Here is a 6,988-nt window from a genome sequence, read left to right as displayed (position 1 = left end):
TTCATTAAGGATAGTAACAGCATGCAACCCTGGGGGGAGGGGACAAGTGTCCTGTGATTGTTTAGGGAGGGGGTAAAGTGACTCTGTTAATGGGCCCGATCCTGAGAAGTGCTTTGGTGGGAATGGAAGGTGAGTTGTACCCAACCAGAAATGCTCAAGCAACCACTCACAGGATCAGGCCCAAGCCAAAGAACTGATCTGGATTCCTGCCTGGTTCTCAGGTGACACCAAGCTTCTTTGCAGGTTGGAAAAATGTTCTGCTTGTTTTCAGTGTTTGTTGGATTCTTTCCAGTGCAAATTCCCTGGAACCTGTTTTCACTGGCTAGGAAGGGAAAGGAGAAGAGTAGTGTCTCTGCTATACACTGGATACTTGAGGGTCATCTTAGTTTATAGGTGGGCTGATATTTTGAGGTCAGCTGAAAGGGCTACAGGCCCAGTCCTGGGTGAACGGGAGTTTAGTGGTTGACCTCAGTGGGAGCAAATCAGGCTCCTAGCTAATAAATAACCCCAATAAAATTAGCTGGAAAATAATAATATCAGGCCACATGGTGTGATTTAAACACAGTCCCACATGGGGTGAAGGGGGTGGTGGAGTATTGCCTCACAGGGAGACCCAGGAAGTATTCAGGAGCCATAATCCCTCTCCAGATTTTCTGCAATATAGAAGGAATTGCACATGCGCTATCTTCCTTTGGGAGGGCACATCTGTTCTGGGCTGTGTGCCCATCCTTCCTTTCTATATTGGCATGACTTGTCAGCACATTCTTTCTTAATGGGACTGCCCCTGTGACTGATCCCTGTATGCAAACACAGAGCAAGCCTGCTGATCTCCTCCCTCTCACTACAGGCATCCAGGCATGATTTAGAGACAATAGGTAGGAGGAGAGAGAAGGAAGATGCATATTAGCAGCTACTGCAAGGGCCTGATCCTGATAAGTGCTGTGTACCTGTAGTTCTCATTGAATTCCGTGCTCATCCCTTCTAGATGGAGAGCTTGCATGGAGGTAGAAAACAGTGATATATCAGAGGCTCTCTTTTTAAATGTTGGTCTTTCTGAATTTAGTGCACTAAAATTCTCAAAGTGCCAGTGCCAGTGCTATATTATGCCGTAACTGAGGCTCTAAAATTATGAGTTATTACTATTTAAGAATTGCCCAGACACCAAGACCTTATAGAAAAAATAGAACGGAGGGCTAAAAGAATGAATACCCAAGGTCTAACAGCTAGATTTCTTCAATAGGAAGCTCATAGTTGCTTCAGCCTTTCGCAATAATGTATCACTCGTGTAGCTAAAGAGACTTCTCCTTTTTTTCCTGTATGTGAAAAAGTAAAGGAATTAAAAGTCCTAATAATATCAAACATTGATGTTACATGATGTGCCAGATACAGTAGTAAAACAGGGAACTTGATGGAATCTAATATTATAATTAAAATGTGTATAAAAAGGAAGTAAATTCTAAGTGATAAAGCTTTGGGCAAAATATATAGACTTTAGTGACAGGCTTTTCCTTATGTTAGCTAAAAAAGGGGTTGCGTTCATATTCATTTCTTTTAGCTTAAATGATAAAGTGAAAAAGTGAGGCTAATGTTTGCAATCAAGCATGCTTATGTTATCGAGCTAGTGAAATACACCTGTGCTGCTGAACAAGGTACTAAATAAAAGGAAATGAAACCAAATATGTGTTTATAAGGATGCTTGACCACAGAGTAGAACAGTTAGAAGTGTAATTTTTGGTTAATAATGCACAAGCTCAGCCAAGTCAGGATTGCTAACCCTCCAGGTCCTGGAGTCTCCAGGATTTAAAAATTAACCTTCAATTAAAGATTATGTCACGTGATGGAAACCTCCAGGAATACGGCCAACCAAAATTGGCAACCCTACAAGCCATACATACCAAAGTCCCACCATTGCTATTAAAACAAGGGAAACTGCTTCAGCTGTTCTGGCCTGCTGGAGAATAATAGTTCTTGAAGACACTTTGCATTGTATAATGAATTGTCAAAACAAGTTTAAAAAATAGCAAAGAATGTGGAGGAATTTTATATAAATTATATGAACTTTAAACTGGACATTTCAGCAGATAGTGGAGTGTTGACAGAGAACCTGGAACTTGAGCAAACATAACTTATAAGAACTGAAAAATTGATGTCTCGCTCCCTGATTGGATGGTGCGAGAGGACAACTTTCATTTTGGTTGGACCTTTTGAATCTTCAGAAGAAGTATAGGTCACCATCTGACTTGTCACCTCCAAGAAGTGGAATCAAGTTGGATGACCCAGCAGAAATAGGATAAAATTGCCTGTCTTCTTCAGCAGATTGCTTTCTCAAAGCTGAAAACACCTGGGAGAGAGAAGACTGAGGTCCTGGGCCGGCCATCTTTGAATCCTTGTGGTGACACCAACTATTTATCTTGGATAGGAACCTTCAATTTGTTTCTTTCTATTTTTCAGCAATTTGGGTTGTCCAGCCAGCATGGTCCCTGGACGATCAAGAAGATAAAGGAGCACTCAAGGAAGATAGCTCTATTGCGGAGAAATTAAATGAATTCTTTGCGTCAGTCTTCACGGCTGAAGATGTGAGAGAAATTCCCAAACCTGAGCCATTCTTTTTAGGTGACAAATCTGTCCCAGAATGAGGTATCGCTAGAGGAGGTTTGGGAACAAATTGATAAATTAAACAGTAATAAATCACCACGACCAGATGGTATTCACCCAAGAATTCTGAAGGAACTCAAATGTGAAATTGTAGAACTACTAATTGTGGTATGTAAAATATCATTTAAATCAACCTCCGTACCAGATGATTGGAGGATATCTAATGTGATACCAATTTTTAAAAAAGGCTCCAGAGGTGATCCCGGCAATTACAGGCCAGTAAGACTAACTTCAGTTCCAGGCAAATTGGTTGAAACTGTAGTAAAGAACAGAATTATCAGTCACATAGATGAATATGATTTGTTGGGGAAGAGTCAACATGATTTTTCTAAAGGGAAATCATGCCTCTCCAAACTACTAGGATCCTTTGAGGGGGTTAAGAAATATGTGGAAAAGGTTGATCCAGTGGATATAGTGTACTTAGATTTTTATAAAGCCTTTGACAATGTCCCTCTCCAAAGGCTCTTAAGCAAAGTAAAAGGTCATGGGATAAGAGGGAAGGTCCTCTCCTGGATCAGTAACTGGTTAAAAGATAGGAAATAAAGCATAGGAATAAATGGTCAGTTTTCAGAATGGAGAGAGGTAAATAGTGGTGTCCCCCAGGAGTCTATACTGAGATGAGTACTGTTCAACATATTCATAAATGTTCTGGAAAAACGGGCAAACAGTGAGGTGGCAAAATTTGCAGATGATACAAATCTACTCAAGATGGTTAAGACAAAAGCAGCCTGTGAAGAGTTACAAAGAGGGTCTCACAAAACTGGATGACTGGGCAACAAAATGGCAGGTGAAACATAATCCTAACTATACATATAAAATGATGGGCTCTAAGTTAGCTGTTACCACTCAAGAAAAAGATCTTGGAGTCACTGTGGATAGATAGTTCTCTGAAAACATCCACTCAATGTGCAGCAACAATCAAAAAAACTAACAGAATGTTAGGAATCATTAGGAAAGGGATAGATAATATAACAGAAAATATCATATTGCCTCTTTATAAATCCATGGTATGCCGACATCTTGAATACTGTGTGCACATCTAGTCCCCCTATGCCCCATCTCAAAAAAGATATATTGGAATTGGAAAAGGTACAGAAAAAGGCAACTAAAATGATTAGGGGCATGGAAAAGCTTCCATATGAGGAAAGATTAATAAGACTGGGACTTTTCAGCTTCGAATAGAGATGATAAGGGGGGATATGATAGAGGTCTATAAAATCATGACTGGTGTGGAGAAAGTAACTAAGAAAGTGTTATTTACTCCTTCTCATAACACAAGAACTAGGGATCACCAAATGAAATTAATAGGCAGCAGGTTTAAAACAAAAAAAGAAAGTATTTCTTCACACAAAGCATAGTCAACCTGTAGAATTCTTTGCCAGAGGATGTTGTGAAGGCCAAGACTATAATGGGGTTTAAAAAAGAACTAGATAAGTTCAAGGAGGAGAGGTCCATCAGTGGCTATTAGCCAGGATAGGTAGGGATTGCTGTTTGCCAGAGGCTGGGAATGGCCAACGGGATGGATCACGTGATGATTACCTGTTCTATGCATTCCCTCTGAAGCACGTGGCATCCTGTTGGAAGACAGGATACTGGGCTAGATGGACCATTGGTCTGACCCAATATGGCTGTTCTTATGTTCATTAGCACACTGGGAAAAGACTATAGTTGTGTCTGTTCTTCACTCCACCTGTTTGCAGTGTCAACGCCTGCTCTGAACAATAACTGCGCTGAAAGCTGATGGACGAACAAGATCTTATGGTAAGTAACACGCAGACTTCCTCTGGGGTGATGACCCAAATCAGTCAATTGACTACTTTCTGAAACTGAGTACCTAAGAAACCTGAGTACCTGAGTAAGGAAATGTAAGTGTTTGTGTGTGTACTGTGAAGATTGTCACAGACCTCATGTGTGTGTCTTTGTTTTGTAACAGGTTCCAATCAAGATAATTCTAAAGTTACTTTTGTTAATTTAACGTTATAGAACTGTACTTGTGTGTAGTTTATTGTTTCATTCTGCCTTTCAAGTTATAGGCACACTCAATCTGTATAGTCTGTCATAAATGTAGGAGTTTATTTTAGATAGATAGGAAAATTAGTCAGATCCTGGGGCTAATATCATTCACTGGGAAATGGGTGACAAGGGTTGACAACTACGGATCTGTTGTGTAGGAGATCTCGGTGAACAGGCATGTAAGTAACTGACCAGATTGTCTTGTGATCTACCTTTGGATTGTTTTTCCTCTGTTGTGTTAGCAACACAGGAGTTGATAATCAACTGTCCCTATTCTGAGGGACTCTTAGTCAAAAATCTAAACAAAGTCACCTTCCCAATATAGTAATTGAATGTGTTATTTTCTGTTGTGGTTGTGTGATTTGATTCTGAAAACCTGAATGCTTGGATCAACCAATTTTCTAATTTGTTAGCCAAATCATAGTCCAATACTATTTTTGTCTTCCTGTATCCTATACTATTAGTTGCTGTTGTTAAGGATATTTAATAAAACTCTATAAAACCAAATTAAATTCTTGATTCCTTTTCTTCAGTGAGGAATTGAAATTAAAAAGAGACTAAGAAATGTGTTATGGGTAATCAGTTAAGCAATTGTTTAACTAAGATTTGTTTTATATTCTCTTGCAATTAACGGCTGGACATATGGGTGAGGTTTTGATTTTAAGGCAGGGGGGGGGAAAGAAAAACAAGAGGAAAGGGAAACAAGAAAGTGAAGACAATGTATTTCTTTTGTTTAATTTTAAATATTTTGTATCTCCCTTAAAAGAAGGTAACATAAACAGTACTGGACAAATATCATCATAACAGAAAAAAAAATTATGTCTTAGTTACATCCGAAGACTTTTGAAACATCATTAGCAGAGATAGTTGAAAAAATATTTTGCAAATTTTATTTTATATATACACCAAAAGATTTTTCACTACATTTGAACTTTTTCACAATTGATCACTTTTTGGAAAGAAAAAAAAAATTGTGGCCATTTTTTCCCCAAGATTTTTCCTCACATTTTGGTGTGAAAATTCCACTTTTTCCTATTTGTACAGTGCTTTTTTTTCTGATTGTGTCTCTCCTCTCCTACTGGAAAAAAAGTTAAAAAATGAAAAAGTGAGAAGAAAAAAACCCAACATTTTTGTTGACTTTTTTACTCTCCTTTTTTCCCAGTAGGAAAATAAAATGTGCAGGGGAAGGTTTAAAGAGTGAGAGAAAATGGGATTGTTCAAATACTCTGTTGAAAAAATGTGTCTCAAAATTTCATTGAAAAACAAAACACTTGTCATCAGAACCTATTTTTCAATTAATAAAGTTCTGGTGATAAAATTTCAACCAGCTCTACTCATTAGCAATTTGTGGAAGTCAAGATTATAATTCACCCAGTTACAAGGAATCCTGTGCAGCCCTTTATACTGTATAAAACTGAAAATCCTACTTTGTACAGAATACATCCTTTAGGTTCTAATTCTGCACTGAGAAATGCACAGTCTGTCTGCTTCCCTCTCGGTGCAGGATCAGCGCCTTAGAGACTGAAGAAAGAGGAAAAGAAACCTCTATGAGTGGGTTGAATGAGGCGTTACAGCAGAAAAGTAAAAGAAGAAAACGGGATTAGAAAAAAAGGTGGGATGCAGTATGATCTAAGACAGTGGTTTTCAAACTTTTTAGGCTTTCCAAATAATGTAATTTACCTCGTACGCCTATCTGAGATAGGGTCATAATATACCTATGAAAACAGGGAGGGGGGAAGTCTGTAATGGATAACATGATGCAATACAACTCACAAGTCCTGGAGTGTGTCATCCCAGATATGGCTACAATTATTATGATTATTTATTTATTATTGATCTTTTACTATTGTAACAAACACTTTTATTATATATACTTTTGCTTTGGATAAAAATAGTCCCTCAAACAAGTTTCTAGTTGCTGTAAACATTAAATTGAAAGTTTTCATTTTATTGTAAATAACTAAAATGAATAAAGCCTTTGTGCTGATCTCAATCACTCACAATTGTCATAACCCAGGATAGCCTGTTCGTGATTAAGCATTTAAAAATGGCAATCATGTATTTTTGATGGTGATAAAAAGGTACAAAAAAGAGACAGAGAAAAGAGCATTATCCATGCATTTCTACAGCTGACCTGGGTAATACGAGAATATATTATTGGCATTTTAAATTTCTTGGTGACTAATATGTAGTATTTACTGATGTTAATTAATAATAATAATAACAATAATAATAAAATGCTTACTTATCAGTATGTTGGATGCCCTTGCTTTTTAGCACATAAATCACTGATGTCAGGGAAAATTGAAGAGTGCTTCAG

The sequence above is a fragment of the Emydura macquarii genome, unplaced genomic scaffold, assembly GCF_026122565.2.
Source record: "Emydura macquarii macquarii isolate MOO-44397 ecotype Brisbane River unplaced genomic scaffold, CSIRO-AGI_Emac_v2 contig_691, whole genome shotgun sequence".
NCBI classification, from domain to species: domain Eukaryota; kingdom Metazoa; phylum Chordata; order Testudines; family Chelidae; genus Emydura; species Emydura macquarii.
Note: the sequence above shows the minus strand (reverse complement) of the source record.